Source organism: Brienomyrus brachyistius, unplaced genomic scaffold (assembly GCF_023856365.1).
Source record: "Brienomyrus brachyistius isolate T26 unplaced genomic scaffold, BBRACH_0.4 scaffold62, whole genome shotgun sequence".
Lineage (NCBI taxonomy): Eukaryota > Metazoa > Chordata > Actinopteri > Osteoglossiformes > Mormyridae > Brienomyrus > Brienomyrus brachyistius.
In genome coordinates, this window is record NW_026042337.1 from 271,415 (window position 1) to 289,018 (window position 17,604).

Consider the following 17,604-nt stretch of genomic DNA (forward strand, 5'->3'; position numbering starts at 1 on the left):
TTTTATATGCAGAACAGAAGCACTTAGTGCCAGCTGCTATATCTGTTCCTCCCCCCCTCTGCTGTGTTTCGGTGGGGAGTGATGAGTGTGGTAACGTCCCCTAAAACTCACCCCCCCACTCTGTTTTTACCCCGTGTCCATTATGTGCATCCTGTTCAGGCACACCGGAGAGCCATGTGCATCTGCATAATTCAATTAAGGCTAATTTAGCGGAAAGTGCGTGGAACAGGAGCAGGGAAGGAGCGAGAGGGAGCATTGTGGGGTGGTGGGGGGGGGGGGGGGTGGCTGGCTTAAAAGCCCTGGCAGCACTGGGGAGGCTTTTAGCGGATTGGTTCAGCGCTTAGGGCCCCGGTAGCAGTGCCCCCTCCCACTTTGCCCCTCAGACTGCAGGGAAATGCTATTAGACCACAGGCAGATGTAATCACATCCTTTCAGCAGCGCTTTCAGGCCACCATCTAAATAGGCCAGTCATAATCTGATTACGCCATGAGACCTCATAATGAAATCTGTCCCCAGGAATGCCCTGGGGGGCGCCGATCCGGGCCCTGAGGACAGCCGGGACTGGAGGGGTCGTGGGTCTCCCCACGCACGGCCCCGGCTCTAAGCTGCAGGTTGAATTGCGCCCCCCCCCCCCCCCCCCCCCCCCCCAGTCGCCCTCTCTTCTCCCTTTGTTGTCTGATTAAGATGTGAGGTAGGACTGCCTTGATGGGGCCCCAGGGCTGAGAGGCGGCGTCGTCACGGCGATGGTCAAGGGTTACCTCAGCAGCCCAGGCTCTGACATGAAGCTGTGGGAGACACCAGCCGCCCCCCCCCCCCGTCTGTGAGTCGTCTGTGGCTGTCACTTGCTGAAGACGAGCCACCCCCCTGTTCCCCCACACCCCCTTTCAGTTCCCGCTCCCTTTCCTTCTCATCATAGGATCACATGGCTCCCGTCAGTTGTGACGGACCCCGCCTCCTTGTCGTGTCGCAATATGTGTGTGAGTGTGCGGGGGAGGGGAGATTCTCTGTCACCCCCCCACCTTCCCCCCGTACCTGTCTGTCGCCGGCTTGGCGGGGCTGTTTTGACAGCTGCGATGATGACACGCATAAAAGCCGCTAATTACGTGATTGAAATGCCGGAGAAACAAAAGGCATCGTGCCAGAATGGCCACAAGGTGCGTTGTGTCTATTAAGCACAGCGCAAACATATAATCACCCTGCAGTGTCTCGCTGGCGTCTCCGTTTGCTGGAGATTCTCAGATCCCTTGATTTCCATGACAGCACTGTTTTCCTAATTGGTGTAGCGTAGATATGATTTATTACACTATTTTTAGGCATTTATTCATACGTTATTACGTTTCACCGCCTGTCTTCTGCCAGTGATCGCTACGTGCTGGCCTCTGCAAAATGATAGGATTGTTTAATAATGTTGCCGCCAAATGTTACATGTCTGGGGCATCTTTCGGACAGTCCTGGTAGTTGACCTCTTTCACAGGGGCCTAGTCTTCTGATACAGTCCATAATATGCTTCTTTGTCAGCAGGAGCGGTTAAAGGTCCGTCCTTGCAGTGGGTTTTTCCCAGTGGGAGGTGCTGTAGTAGCCCAGTCCGATGTCCTGGCTTCACCCTGATGGTTCCCACCCGTCTGCCATCCCATTTCTTTCTCATTTCTCCTCTCCAATTTCCTGTTAATTTTAGCTGCTTTCTCATTTCCTGACAACCCCTTTAGCAAAAAATGCTGCCTCAGTGCAAGTTTCTGCATTTTCCTTTTAACTATTATTATTTTTGGGTGCAGCAAATGGGGTAAAGTTGGCCGAATGGGCAAAGTTGCCCCCCCCACCACCACCCCCCACAGCCCTACCACTGCCTCTGCTGGCCAGGCCATGCCATTACAGCGCTGCCGTGACCATTAGAGGCGACGGAGATAATGGGCAACCGACAATCTTCCCCATCCTCTTGGTTGCGGCTTCACAAACATCGTAGCTGAAGCACAAGTTGCATGTTAACACAGTGCGCACTGCTGCCAAGTAGGACACGTATGAAGCCACTAGCGGAGACCTCACGCGGGGTCCGTCTCTCCCTGACGAACCAGAGAACAATAAGGGCGGCTGCCCCTCAGTCGTTTGCTTTTTAAGACCTGCTCATTGCATCAGCATATTTAATGCAGCTTTGGCCCTGGGTGCTGTTTAATTAAATGAGACTTGCTGGTGTCTCCCGGCACGATGGGATGGAGATGATTGCACCTGCCTGACCGACTCCTATCCCTGGCGGTGCTGACGGCCCCGTAGAGCAGCTACATTAAGTGCTTGCTGCCATTATTCCTGTTCTGTTTATTTCTCCTCTGTTTACCCTGACAACTGGAAGCATAAACTGCACATGAGTGAAGGTAACATCATGCTGCCACTTAGTTTGTTCTTGTTCCTTCCCGGTCGTGTGTTCAGGCAGCTCTCGCCCTGTGCATGAGTCTTCCGGTGTTTGTTTACCGTCCCCCGTGGTACAGCGGAACGCCTCTCAGGAGTTGTTCTTCTGAGCTGTTCACCTTTCCCAGGGACTCTGAGACTGTCTGGCCACCAATACGATGTGAAGCGGGCCGCCGGCTCGCCAAACCTGGTCCTGAGCCCTCTGACGGGCAGCTCACCGGCATCAGGAAGGCCTCCCGCAGCAAGCAGCAGGGCTTGCCTAACGCTCCCACGGGTGAACGCATGCCCGTGTATCCACCTGCTGCGTCAAGGGGACCCCAGCAAAGTGAAATCCCCCCGTTGATTGGTGGTTTAAGGAATAGGAGGTGTATATAGATAAAACCAGTGGTGCACAGCCAGGGATGCAGTAGTGTGACAGCTCAGTGATGGTCTGTCTGTGTGTTATGGCTCTGAATGCACCACTAGATTCTGAGAGCATGTAACAGCGGGCTTGAGCGTGGCCTCCTCAGGAGAGAGTTCCGCTTTGCCATGAGTGCCCCCCCCCCCCTTAGTTTGGCTTCCGGGACGCATCCTGCCGAGTAACGCCACTGCCGATCCTGTGCCGGTAGCTCTCCACCCCAGCTGTAGCCAAAATTCTTTCCTCGGCGAAAGCTTGGAGCTCCTTAGACACAAAAGAGCTTTCCACGAATTCAAAAGGAGACACGCTTCTTAGACCGCATTCCATTCATTCGGCATTCCGGCTCGGAAAAGCACATCCACTGGAACAATAACCACAGCGGAGTATCGCTGCCGTCTCACGGCATGCGTACGCGACTTTCATCCGGTGGTGTTCCGACCTTGAAATGTTCCGTCAATGGAACGTCTCCTAACTGCAGTGTTTCACAACATGCTGGGCTGTTTGCACTGTGCATATGCCATAATCAATTATAGCCCGTTGATCGTTAGGGCCGTCTATTTATAACAGCTCAGAGCTATGCAAAACAGACTTCAAAGCAGTCGGACAGGCTACTCTGTTTACTTTTCTATCTTGTGTTTTTTTTTTTTTTAATCTTTTGTTCAGTTTTGTGATTACGTTCGCTCAGACTTTACCTGACTGTCGCTGTCAGGCATTTCTCTGGTATCACAGGAAGATCTTAAGCTTAGGGGATTCCGTGTCCAGAAACATGGGTATGGATTTGAGTCCGTACCAATATAGTGGGAGCACCATGTGTGGTTTAGGGGGTCGGGGGTGTCGGGGCTGATGTGGTCCTTATCCGTGTTGGAACCAAAGCCGCACCCTTGTCTAAAAGGTATGATTTTCAGAGGTCACACAGGCTGACCAATGAAGACTCCCTATCTTTTTCTAATTGGTTTTCGGTAGATGATTGACAGGGACCACAGCCAATCGCTTTGTTCTTACGGTGTTTGCAGAACCTCCTTTTCCCTGTTGTAAAAGCATAAGTGATAACAACACTAACCTAAGATTTGTGATAACAGGGACTGCTTACTCATGAAGGAGGTGGGTTGGGGGGGGGGGGGGGGATTTCACTTGGATGAATAGCTCTGTGGTGGTCCAGAGAGATATTGATTCATCACCCTGAGAAACAGCACCTCGTCCTCCTCCCCTCTCTAGATAAATGTTCTACTTATGGGGCTACCAGAACTGGAAGTGGGGGTAGGGACTGTTTTATTTCTGCATCAGCTAATCTGCAGACCGCAGCACATGATGGAGCATGTGCAGAAGTGATGTGTCAGCCTCGTGCCAGGTCTAAGTATCGACCATCGTGGGACATGGACATGCATGTATAAACACCTGTATCAGGCCGGTTCTGTTCACGGTGATGCCGGCGGCGGACCAGTAGGTGGCGATGTAACACGTCGGAGTTCCAGAGAACTGACTTCTGTGGAAATTCTGCCTGGATCACAGGGCGTCACATGGATACTCCTAAAGGTCTTCCATTATGGGGGGGGCTCACCTTGGAGGGGTCCAAAGGCCTGGACTGGGGGACTGGTGAGCCATATATTCAAGATCATGATGTGGTTTTCATTTTAGTGCTGATCACCGAATGTGTAGAGGGGAGGGAGCAGTGACTGAGTGGGTATCACTGCAGTTTAACTCCACCAAGACCGGGGGGGTTTGAATCCTAGTTGTGAATGCAAGGAACCTTTGTGAGACTCTCAACCAGGCTGCCAGGTTTCCTCCCACAGTCCAAAGGCAAGCAGGTGAACTGATATGTCTAAAACTGATGAAGTGTGTGTTGTTTTGACATTGTGGGGCCACCTTTTCGGAATGAAGAGTCACAGCCACTGGTTGGTTGAAACAGATACTCAACTGGTTGGTTGAAACAGATTTTTACTTTCAGGACCTGAAATTTCCACCTCTGACTGGAATCTATGGGGTGTGTAAGCAGATGTCTGAATGGGATGGATGCCGAATGTGATGCCGCAGGTGAGAGACAGGAGGAGGAAGGGAGGAGGATGTTAAGGTTAGTGAGGAAGGGTGCTGAGGCTGGGGGGGGGGGGGGGGCTGCGAGCGAGAGAGCAGTGTTTACTGTCGATCTTGTCAGCATTACAGAGATTTGCCAACACCATGCTGCTAAATGTCCAAACCTTCTCTTCTTGGGTGCAGCCATTAAATTTTATACGTCTACATCTGCTCATGTTCCACCCAAAATTGACCAATGGAAAGCGGTCACATGGCATATAGCCCTTAGAGGTGCCGGCTGGCCAGGCTGCTGCCGGCTCGTCTTCGCGTTCCCTGTCCCGCTGGCGTACTGTAGCATGGCACCTTCCGTCGTTTGGTCCTCGGTCCTTGCGGGTCGAGCTCCCGGAAAGGGTTTCCATGCCAGTAGAAGCTGCGTGCAGCTGGCTCCTCTAGACTGCCTGGTCTTTGTCTGCAATGACATTAATCTTAATCCCTACATCTGTTTTAGTTTGTTGTTGTTTTTTTGTTTAGTTTGTTCCATCTTATTTTCCTGTACAATAATCAGCCCCCATCCATCAATGTTCCTATGCGCTCACTGTGAAAATAATCTCCTACAACTACTGTTTCTCTCACCCACACCCTCCGTGGCCTGCTGATCTCCCACAGTGTCTGAGGTAATTCCCTACATGGGGGGGGTCAGCGTACTTCATAGGGCAGAGACCGCTAACGGTTCATATTCCACCGCATATCAGTTGTTTTTTTCTCTGTATCTTTTACTGCTACAGTTTGTCAAAATATGAATAAATACAGAAGTCCGTCTGTGAATTCGTCTGATTTTTATGCTAATGATTGTTGTCAGCCGCATGGACAGCACTGGTTATAATTAGGTTTGGCATTTTGGGTGAGTGGGTGACCAGATGCTCGGAATGGCGGCAGTCAGACCAGAGCCGCTGTGTCGGCCGGACCGGGTTGCACCGCGCCCCCCCAAGCCCGTCCACATGCCACGAAAAAGCAGGGCCCAGCTCAGTGTTCCCCATGAGGTCTTGTTTGGCCCAACTTCAGACCCGAACCGGGACCCTGCAGACCCAGTGATTCCCAGTTCAGTCCTTGGGGACCCACAGTTGGTCCACATTTTTGCTCCCCCCGAGCTCCCTGCCAGACAGACCGCAGTTTTGCAAAAAATGTAGCCTGTCTGTTGATGCCTAACGACTGGATTGGGAGACACTGCTGTAGATGAAACAGAAGATGGGCATGTGCTCAGCTGGGCTGTACAGGCTCCGCCCCCCCTAGTGGGGGTCACGCTCCACGGTAAAGAGACGCCCCTCACTTGCTTGCTTTCTGTTCTGTGTCCCCCGTTCATGTAACATATGGTGCATGTCCACACAGCCACAGAAACGAGAAGATGAATGTGTGTCCCGGGAGCTTGGGTTTCGGAGATGAAAGCTCTGCGCTTCTCTTACTCTCACTGAATCTGAGCTCACATGATGGATGGATGGATGCCAGGCTGGATTGATGGATAAACCAGCCAGAATGTAAACTGGGAACCAACATTAATCACATTGTTTTTCGACGAAGCGGGAGCCGTCCTGATCGCCTGTCGTTTTGCAGCCCGGCGTGGGAGGCAGGCCTGCTCCTGGGGAGGCCGCTCGGCACTGCAGGCCTTGTGCCATCGGGTCAGGACCTCCAGGAGTGTGGACCCGGGTGGGGAGCGGATCCCTTCTCCGTTGATTGCATTAAACATTCATGCCAGTTATTAGCAGGTCGTTAAAGCAGTAGTTATTAGGAGTCAAATTACTTTTTATGAATAATGAGTTTAGCGTTTACACATTAGTGAGTGTATTCAACAAACCACTAAGTGCAGTAACAAATTATAAAGTTTGGCTAAAAGATTAATTAATAATAATCTATTAATGTCATTAGTCAAATTTGCTGAACACATTCAGCAATCAGTTATCCAGGGTCTCGGGAAATGGCAGGGGTGGGACGGGGGAAAGCTCTTTGTATTTCTAACCCTATTGGTCATGTGACTTTCAGTGTGGTTCCCATCTTAGCTTGGCAGTGACGAGGAGCTGGTGGGTCAGGCAGGGGGAATGGGTCGTCCGCTGTCGTGATGGTCCTTGTTGGGGTCTGACCAATGAGCTCTCCTCCTACCCTTAGGGATGTTGGAGAGACGGGGTCATGTGACTGGGAAAAACACCTTCTCATCTACTCTCTTTTTTTGTGTCGGAGGACGTGGGCTCTCAGGAAACGAAGCCCGTCTCGCTGTGATATTAAATGCCAGCCGGCGGCCCTAAGTGCACGTCAGGAGGCCGATCGATGAGGCTCTCGGACGTAACGTGATTAATCTGCGCTGTACGCTCGGATATCATAAATCTCGTAAGCGGCAGCTCACCCACGGCAGATGTTCTCTACGCGGACAGGCGGCGGGAAGATGAAAACCTCTCAGCCGCAGCTCCTGCTTATGTGCGACGTTGGGGCCTTAAAACGGGGCCCCCACAGTGCAGGAGAAACCGCTGGGGGGCTGGGACGTGACTCCGGCAGCCTTTTGGGAGAGCAGGTTCCGGAGGAGACTGATTTAAACGGCCCATTTAGCTTCCGAAGCTCTGGAAACATGCTTCTCTTTTACTGCTTCGGGACCCGTAGACCTTCAGGTGAACACTGTCACAGAGACCAACAAGCCAGCACCGAAGAGGAAGCAGCATTCACTACATGGGACCAGGACCGTAGAGCAGCTGGATGACTCCACTGGATTCCATGCAGCATCATGATGTCATGGACCTGAACTCCAGGAGCTAGGAGGGAGCAAAGACATGGACCGACTGTGGGTCCCCCATGGACTGGGTTGGAAAACACTGCCTTAACTGAACTAGACCCTGAGCCTGATGATCTCCATGGTGATCTCCGTGCAGGTTTCCCAAATTGGAGCTCAGACAGATCCACAATTCTCCCGGGGTCTCGCTGATCACCCCTAACCTGGTTTTGGAAAGAGTCCTGAGCTGATGGGCTGTTTTGGTGTCACAGTGCAACCCCATAAGAGAGGGACTCCGCTGGGGGGGGTGTGGAGCCGACACAGGGCCAGGCGGAATTGAAACGTCTCCCTCAGCGAGTTACGGGCTTTAAGCCCTGCTGGCTCTCGGCATCGAGCGCGGGCCGTAAACAGCGAGCAGTGCGGCTCACTGTCACGCCCGGCTTAAGGATGATCCTGATCATTACTGTATTTTTCATTAGACGAGCAGTAAGTAATATTTAATTCGGCTGAAACACAGAGCCCAGCAGATTTTCAATTACAGTTCATTGGGTTTACTTATTGCTGGGCTTTCGTTGAGTGTTCGACCGGTGCGGTCACAGAGACCGGTTGGATTTCATTACAGAGGCCTCGTCTGGCCGATCTCATCCCCTCCTCACCGCAGATTCCTGGATGAAACGAGGCAGGTGGACGGGGCCCTGGAGCCCAGTGCTGTGCTCTGTCAGAGGCAGACAGTGGCGTAGTATTTAAGGCAGACTTGTGATAAGTGGGGGGGGCAGGGGGGGAGGGGTCTCTCTTATTCTTCACCGGGATTTTTCCAGTGTAATATCCAGCTTAATAAATGGGCGAAGCTAGATGTCACTTTGGACAAAATTATCAGCAAATAATTCTCAGTGTTCTCTCCAGTGGTGGGATGTCTGGAGCGAAGTTGCAGGACTCTTTGGATGTCTGATGTCGGGGGCCACTTGCTGATGCGGGCTGGGCGGAGTCACTGGGCCGGCCTCTTCCATGCACCCCGACAGAGTCCCATCAGACGGTGACACTCTCACCACTCTGATCTGGAACTAGCTACAAGGCCACTTCTAATCCCACTGCTCTCTGAGAAGCTATTAAACTCTCACACCCTTTCTGGGCCCAGGAACGAATCAGAGCCAATGAGCTTCCATGCTGCGTATCTCCTCCCTCACACCTGGGGGGCGATGGTGGATTTACGCGGGACTCACAGCATTAGTAAGGCCACGACGGCCGGGGGGCAGGGATGTTCCTGAACATGCAGGCCGGCTGCTCTCAGCGCTGAGGTCTTGCTGCTTACGATGTTTCACTTTCCTGTGAGTGGATAATCTCATTTACGAGGATTCCCTAGAAACGAGGAAAAGTAAAAGCATGAGAAAAATTTTGTTTTTCCTAAGATTTTGATGAATAGTTTTTAGGATACAGGCCTGCAGTTCGATGCTTCCTTATTTTATTTGGGCTTCTCCTTGCGGTGTCCCCTTATCGGTTTGCCACTGCTGTTTCTGTGAACAGATTGCCATATTCTTGTTGTACAACCTCAGACAGGTGGGCAGGAAGTGATGCGTTACCCTGCTTTGACGCAGAGTTGGGAATCACTTTCCCCATGAAGGTTCTGTCCGGCGGACCCAGCTGTCCACGCTTTGCTCTGGCCCCGCCTCCTGCCCCACCCCCTGTGTGTGGTCACCTCATCCACCCGTCAGACGTATGACGGTACAGCTGAGTGCTTTCTCATGACGGGGGCTAATGAAGGGAGCCACACTGAGTCAGATCCCAGTGGCCAGTTTCTCCCATCATGTCCTGGCCTGAACGAGGAAGTGACTTCACAGGAAATGACATGAATCTTTGGTGCCCCACTGTGTTGCTGCTTGGAAACCTCCATTTAACTCCATTCCGCTAATACTTATGGGAGGGGGGGGGGAGTTTTATGGGTGGAGCCTAACTACAAGCAGCTACTAATTAAAGATATAAAGTGGGATTTTTCCCGAGGTACCATTGAGATTGTAAGACCGCATCCCTCATCTCTCACTTTCTCCGTGCTGATTGGCGCGTTGTCAGAGACGGCCTGACTTTGTTAGATCTCCTGCTCTGTTAATTTCGCAGAGCTGTGATAAGGTTTCCTATGTCCCGTCCTGGGGGGTTTCTTAGCCACTCTGGGGGAGGAGATCTTCTGTGCTGGGTAGCCTCTGCACATGCTCGCTCCCTTTCCCCGGGGTCGCGGGGCCCGTGTGTGTGTGATGTACAGCCGGGTAGAAGGTGCTGCACCGTAGCTGATTTCAGATCAGATATGCCCTCGTTATCTTCTCCCCGTCTCCTGCTATCAGCATGGCACGCGCCCCGCCCCGCACGAGTGGCCAGCTACGGCTCCCTCCTAATTATAACCCGGCGCCACAAGGCAGCGGATGTGTGGCGGCGGGCGGCAGCCGCGGATTTGGGCCGGACCCCATGCTTGCGTGAAAACGCCCCGCCGTCCGTGGGCTGCAAAATTAAAACCCCGGTTGGTAGCCAGAGCTCCCGCACTGCTGCTGGGTCACGGCTCGGCCCATAGCCTGCCCCTCCCACAGGCCTGGACTCCCTGAGCGGACAGCACTTCCTCCCCTCAGACATCTTACCCCCCCAGCACTGCGTTTGTATTGATCCCTGTTTCACAGTCAGAGGCATGTCTGCAATTACCTGCTGTTAAAAGGTAACCTAAGCTGAAGGAGTTTTTTTTTTTGTATCTCTGGTGGGATAGGCGAGAAGTATTTCTCCTGTTCCTCTTTAACGGGGAGGGGGGCATCTGGAAGCTAGCTCACTGGGGGTGGGGCGTCTGCTGCTGTAGGGGGTATTCCTTGACTGCTTTGATGAGCAGACACAGAAACACACACACACACACACACACACACACAAATCCACAGTCACTGGCACACACTCGCAGGCAGACACACCTCAAGCTCAGACAGACTCCACACGCTTTCTCTGAAACACAGACACACACACACCAACTGTCAGACACACCTCAGACTTGCAGACTCCACACGCTGTCAGGGACACTCGCATGCACACGCTCACAGACGGACGCGCCAACTGCTGCAGACACACCTCAGTCTCTCCCACCTGCCTGCTTGCAGACTGGATGCCCATCTGTGTTATGCTTCTGTGAAGATCACCGGCACCATCGCCCCACATCTGACTGACTGACTGAGTGACGGTCTCAGATGGTCACCCCACCTCCGCTACAGTACCGTCTCTCGAGTTTCTGTCACTGCTGTCCCCCCCCCTCCCCCAGCCACTCATCCACATGGCCCCTGCATTCTCTCTGGGTCCTGTTCAACCCCCCCCCACCCCCCACCGTTTTAATATTTAAACCCTCTACTTCTCTGTGTAGTGCATAAAAGGCACAGGTGTGTCTGGGGGCACTGTGGTCACTCTGACCAGAAGTTTCCATCTGGCTGTCACAAGACGTCTCCTGCTGCCTGACGACATGGCCGGACCGGCATTGATGAACCTCAGACAGTGGGGGGGGGGTTATTCTACAAGAGGGATGGAGAGACGTGTGTACACACACACACCTGTACTCATATCTTTGTGGGGGTTCTCCATTCATTTCTGTGTGAGACCCCTAATGCCAACTACTGTATGACAACACTAACCCTAACCTCCACCCAGCCATAACCTCAACCATAAGTAACCAAACAAAATATAAGGCTTTTGGCATTTTAGTTTTTTGATTGCAGTCACAGTTTTTTTTTTTTTTTTTATAAAATTGAGTTTTGTAACGTCATAATTTTTTATCAAATGTCCCCCAATGTAATCTACACACACACAGACACAGACACAGACACACACCTGTAATGAAAACACCTCCTTTGGGCTCCTTAATTTCTCCCCATGGTTTGCTTTTTGAGGAAGATCAGCTGGAAATGGGAAGTGTGTTAAAATAAGCGTCAGGGCCCCGTAGCTCGTCGCTGCCGCATATCGTCACGGCGCTGCCGCGTATCGTCACGGCGATGCCGTATATCCTCACGGCGCTGCCGCGTATCGTCACGGCGCTGCCGCGTATCGTCACGGCGCTGCTGTGGCCCCTGGCCTGCCTCTGCATGCGGTTCCGAAGCCTGCTTTACCAGCTTGGACATATTTCATTAGCGGGATCACCTTAAGAAGCCACCCCCGGGATTTAATCTGCCTAAAACCTCCCCAGCAGGCTGGACGCCGTGTCTCTCGGTTGGGGTGGGGGGGAAGTCTACCCACTCGCCCTCCCTGGACCCCGGTTCTGACTGTGTGGAGTGAGATGGTGCTTTTGGGCTCATTTCCCAGGATTCAGCGTTTAACGAGAGGAAGAGGGAGAGGAACAGTAACGGGGGATATTGGGGGAGAAGAGTTGCATCCTGAGCCCCGCCCCCCTAACTCCCGTACACAGCGACACCCGCTCAAATGAACATTTTTCATTGCCGGTGTCCTCATATCGGTGCGAAAAAGTGCATATTTCCATCAAAGTGCATTAGCACGAGGTGCAGCGTTCATTATAACAAGCGGCGATCCGGCGGCCAGCACAGACGCTGCAGCGTTTGTCATGTTGGTGACAAGACCAGTGTGGGAAAAAGCCACCCAGTAGCACATTATGGGAACCAGCAGGACAGATTGTAAATGGGACACACTGAATATCTCAGGCAGAATTAAGTGGGAGTGTGTGTGCGTGTGGGTAATGTATATATTAGACTGTGAGGACCAAATGTCTCCACAATGTGTGATTTTGACCTTGACGTGACATTTTTTTGGTTCCCACAAGGGGAAACTCAATTTTATAAAAAATCTGTAAATGCAATCAAAAAAACTAAAAATGCCAAAAGTCTTATCTTTTGTCTGGTTACTTATGGTTAAGGTTGTGAGTTACGGGTGTCATTCCTGGGATTAGGGCTATGCCCTTAAAAATAAATGGGGTGTGCAGGGGGCATTTTGCTCTGAGACATTCTGTGCGAGGCAGACAGTGTTAGTTTATTCATTTCGACGACAGCTGTGTTAAAGAACAGCAGTTCTGCAGTTAGCCGACCTTATAAAGGCGATGTGAGGCTTGTACTCGATACGCGGCATCCGAAATGTGTAAGAAGGAGGTGGGAATTAGTTTGGTATCAGAAGTGCCGGATCTATGTTTTATTTTAGCGAGTGTTTGAGAGCAGCTTATACACGTTGGTTTTTAGTTCTCTGTGAGGCTGCTCTGGATGGGCACTGGGCACCACATATTCAGCGTTTGTGTGTGTGAGTGTGTGTGAGTGTGTGTGAGTCTCTGATTCCAGAAGCTTCCGGCACTGCCGGCACTGCGCCCCTACTTGGCCTCCTCTCCCTGGCTCGTGTCCCGGAAGCAGCATCTCTTTTGCCGACACCTTTAACACCGGAGCAGGCAGGTGCTGCTCTCATGCGGCGCTCCGGGCGGGACCGAGGGTGCCGATCCACCCCTTACCCTCCCCCGCACCCGCTCCCTGCTCCCCGCCTTCTCTCTGCTAGCTCGGCCCAGTGGTGCTGCTTCCCGCAGCTCCTGCTTGAGACTCTGAAGGGGGCTTTTCAGCTACACTCCTGCCCTGGGACGCTACACACAGAGTCGCGTCCCTGTGAATAAAAGTCCTGGCAGTGCAGCCAGCTGGCCAGTGCCCATGCTGACCGGTACCACCCTCGCTATGTTTCTCCCCCTTCTTCAGTTCTTCCCGGGGAATCCAGGAGCTCCCGGCTGGATGGGAGCCTGATGATCTCGGCCTGGCCCAGCCTTCTCCCTCCCCAATTCCATTCCCTCCAGTCCACCTCCAATAGAGACGGAGCTGATCACTGATTCAAGCTGAACGTGGCCATGTTGGGCTGATTTGGATTGATGGATTCATTTGCTGCACAAGCAGGCCGGCCGCCCAGGATGCTGGGTGCTCGTGGAGGCGGTGGTCCGTGGCGACCGCGGACGGCCACTCTCGTCGCCGAGCGTCCCCCGTCCTGTGGGGTGCAGCTTTGCCAGAAATCCAGGTCTCGGCTGGCTGTTCCTTAGCACCTCTCATGCAGCCTTCAGCTCCCCTTAAAGATTACTGTCCCCCTGAAAAATGTGGCCTTTGTTTGTGCGTGAGTGATGAAGCACGTGGATTGATTCATGACTCGGATGTGTTCACTCTTGTTCCCTCTCTCTCTCTTTCTCAATCTCTCCCTCTCTCCCCCTCGCTCTCATTCCCTCTCTCCCTCTCTATCTCGCCCTTGTTCTCTCCCTCTATTTCTCTTCTCTGTCATCTTCTCTCCCTCCCTTTCTCCATCTCGCTCTCTCTTTCTCCCTCTCCTTCTCCCTGTCTTCCTCTCTCTTTCTCTATTTTTTCCTCTTTTCCTCCCTCTCTACTGCCTTTTAGGGTAGTAGTTAGCCAGGTGATCATCATGACAGTACAGTTGTCGTTTCCCCCCAATGCAGTTGCAGTGTCAGCCATGCAGTTCCTAAACAAAGGCTCAGAGCGGTGCACCCCCACCCCCCCAGGGAATCATGCTGACCCCGCACTCCATCTCTGCCGCCCGTGATCCAGTGAAGGTGAACTCTAATTAGAGGAACGTGTTTTCTGTCTTTTACAACATTTTGCTGGGTAGTACCCACCCCTCTACACAGAAACTGGGGGCACTAGTCCAGCTCCGCACGGTCACCGTGGTGACGAACTACTTTGCCAGAATGTATGGGGGGGGAGGGATTTTAGCAAGTGCTGGTTCAGGGCCAGTTTGTGACAGTGATAAGGAATTACACTGACTGAGATTATCCACTGTAACGGAGAACAGAGACATTTTCATTTTGTTATTCGTTTATGAAACATTAATTATCTTGCTAATTATTTTTTGCACGCGTTCCTGCGTCGACTCCTCCTCCCGTTTTTTTTTCTCCCCGCTGGGTCGCCTCACTGCCTGTTTGCGAATCCCAATTAATCATGAAAGAAGACAAGAGTGCATTTCACAATTCTGTCATCAGTGCTGAAATTTGACGGGTGTTTATCGAGGTGGGGTGGGGGGGGGCGAGTCTACGTGGTTTCCATGGTGAACAGGCCTGGCTTCCCCCCCCCGCTGCCATTCACACTTTATGTAGGGGGGGCTTTTAGCCCCTGCATCCACGTTTGTTCCTCCTGGTCTGGGCAGGCCATCGTCTCATGAGGCTCACACACACACACACACACACCCACACATACATTCTCACTCACAGAGAAACACACACGTTGTGCACTTGTCCTGCATGAAGCGTGCATGCACACACACACACATACACACACACACACCATTCATTCAGTTGGAAAAACCCTAATCCTCCCAATGAGAACCATAACCATAAATCACTATTTTCTGAAATGTACATGTTCTGCATAAGCACTCACACATGCATACATTCCCTGCACAGTCTGCACCGTAAACACACATATTAAATCCTTAAACGTGCAGACTACACCATAAACACACAGACTACTCTGCACACACGAAGGCTAAATCCATTCCCATACCCCCCCCCCCCCCCCCACTCATGCCGGTGGACTGTCTTGCTGTTACACAGATAAATTGTACATCTGTCACTCTCACACACTCCCAAGCATATTAACACAGATGATCTCACATGTACATGCAAGGGAATTTCAATTACAGCAGTCATGGACAAGATCTCTAGGACAAAAACATTCCCCATCTGAATGACATGGGTGACACAAACACACCCTCACAGAGCTGCCCCCCCCACACAGACACACACACACACAGTGGCTCTCCGCAATGCAGGAACCCTAAAAGCTGTTTAATTCTATCAGCCCTCTGTCCGGCCGCCGTAATTACATTTCTGACACCAGTCCTGCTTTCAGTGCGGATATTTCGGTCCGCATGGCCACTGGAGTGACGTGGCCCTTTTTATAGCTCTCATTCTAAACGGTGTTTTTGCTTCGAAATGTGAAAGTGCACAAGGCCTCCGCTCTGCTCGTGTTAAGCCCCATAAGTACAAGAAGTGAGGGTTTTTTTGTTTTATAAATCAGTATTTAAAGCTTTACTTAAAGACCTGGAATAACATCACATGCTCTCTCTGCCGAGGTGTGTGTGTGTGTGTGTGTGTGTGTGGTCCAGGTATACCTTACCTTATGGGGACCAAATGTCCCCACAGCGTGATGAATTCCTGTTTTTTTTTTTTTTGTTTCTGCTCCCCATTTGGGAAAAACTCTATTTTATAAAGATGCATGACTGCAATGAAAAAACAAAGAATGCAAGAACTCTTGTATTTTGTTTGGTCACTTATGGTTATGATTAGGGCTGGGAAGGTTTTCATAGTTAGCATTAGCATTTTTCCCATAGAAATGAATGAGCGGCCCCCAAAAAGATATGATTACATGGCTGTGTGTGTGTGGGGGGGGGTTTGCATAGATCACATTTGGGGAACAAAATGTCCCCAATGTGCGGTAAAACCTGAAACCTCCTTACTTGTGGGGACACTTCTTCAGGTCCCCATTTGGATAACCTCATTTTTATAAAAGTCTGAATGCAATCAAAAAAGTAAAAGTGCCAAAAGTCTCGTATTTTGGTTGGTTACTTAAGGTTAAGGTTAGAGATGGGTGGGGGTTAAGGGAGTCGTGATTGGGATTAGGGTTTTTCCCATAGAAATTAATGGATGGTCCCCATTTAGATGGGAAGACCAATTTGTGTGTGTGTGTGTGTGTGTCTGTATACCAAATGTACAATGTGACAAAAACCTGTTATTTTAACATTGTTTAACGTGGAAGGCCTTACATGCACAGCTGCCATCGGCACGGCGACCCAGCCTGCAGCTCTGTGTCTCCCTGTGGCAGGATTCGCACACGTTCATATCAGCCCCGGATCTCTGCAGAAAAGCCCCGCGCCTCCCCTGTGTTCCAGCTGCTTAGTTCGGCACGCCCGAGAGCTTTGAGCGAGTCTCTGTCGGCTTTTGTCTGCATCCAAGCTACAGAAACCCACAGATAAATATTATAGCATGGAATTCGTTAACCGCTCATAACAATGGCCTTATCTGAATTGGTCGGCGCCTTTCAATTAAGATGGCAGTTTTCGTTCATTTAAATTGCGCTTCATGTGGTTTCCAGCCGTCGAGGAGCGCGGAGTAATTTCCTTTATCCCTTTGGAAACATTTTGGTTGTGGGCCACCATTATGTTTATGAATAAACCACGACAGCGTGTTTAAGATCATTTTTATCCTAATCACATTTGTGCACCAGTCCTAGAAGTAAAGTTATTGTGCGTGTGCTTAGCCTTGTAAACATTGTAACATTTTCAGTGGTAGTTTTGTTCTGTTCAGTAAATTTCATCCCCCCCCCCCAACACACACAGATCAGACCCTGGACGCCCCCCCCCCCACCCGTGAACACCCACATGGTCACCTGTCAGACCGTCTCCTGCTCTGACTTTGCAGATATTATGCATGTGCATAAATTTTTTCAGCACCCCCACCATACACAGGAATGTGGCAGACAGGCCCCCCACCCCCCCCATTCCGCCCTGCCCTGGGGAAGGTCTCGATTAGAGAGGGCTCTTTGCCCTCCTGGACTCCTTTAAACACCCATTAGTTAAATGCACGGGGGGGGGGGGTGTGCAGGCCCGGGGTCTGGCTTATTGCGATGCAGGCCCTGCGCTGCTGTCCATGCGACAGCGACCCGATTTATCAATGCGCCGCTTGGCCTGCATCGCTTTGCCTAATGATGCACTTCCCCTGCGAGCTGCAGCCCGCAGCAGTGTGTGTGTGTGTGTGGGGGGGGTGCAGTGAGGAAGGGGGGGTTGGTGTCTGACTTTCCTTATCCTTATCACACCCTTTGTGAGCCAAGAGTGAAGGTTCTCTCTCAGGCTGATCCCACGGCCCAGGTTAACATTACATAAGTGCAGTTGGTGACAGGGGGGTGACCTGTTTGCTGCTACACCTTCTCCATTCCTCCCATCCTCTTCCATCGCTTTTCTTCTTTGTCTCCATTTTCTACCTCTTCTTCTGCCTCTTCTCTTCCATCTTCATGCCCTTTGTCTTTCTTCTGTTCTCATACTAGTTTCCATTGATCTCTTCATCCTTTCATCTTTCCTGCCTCCC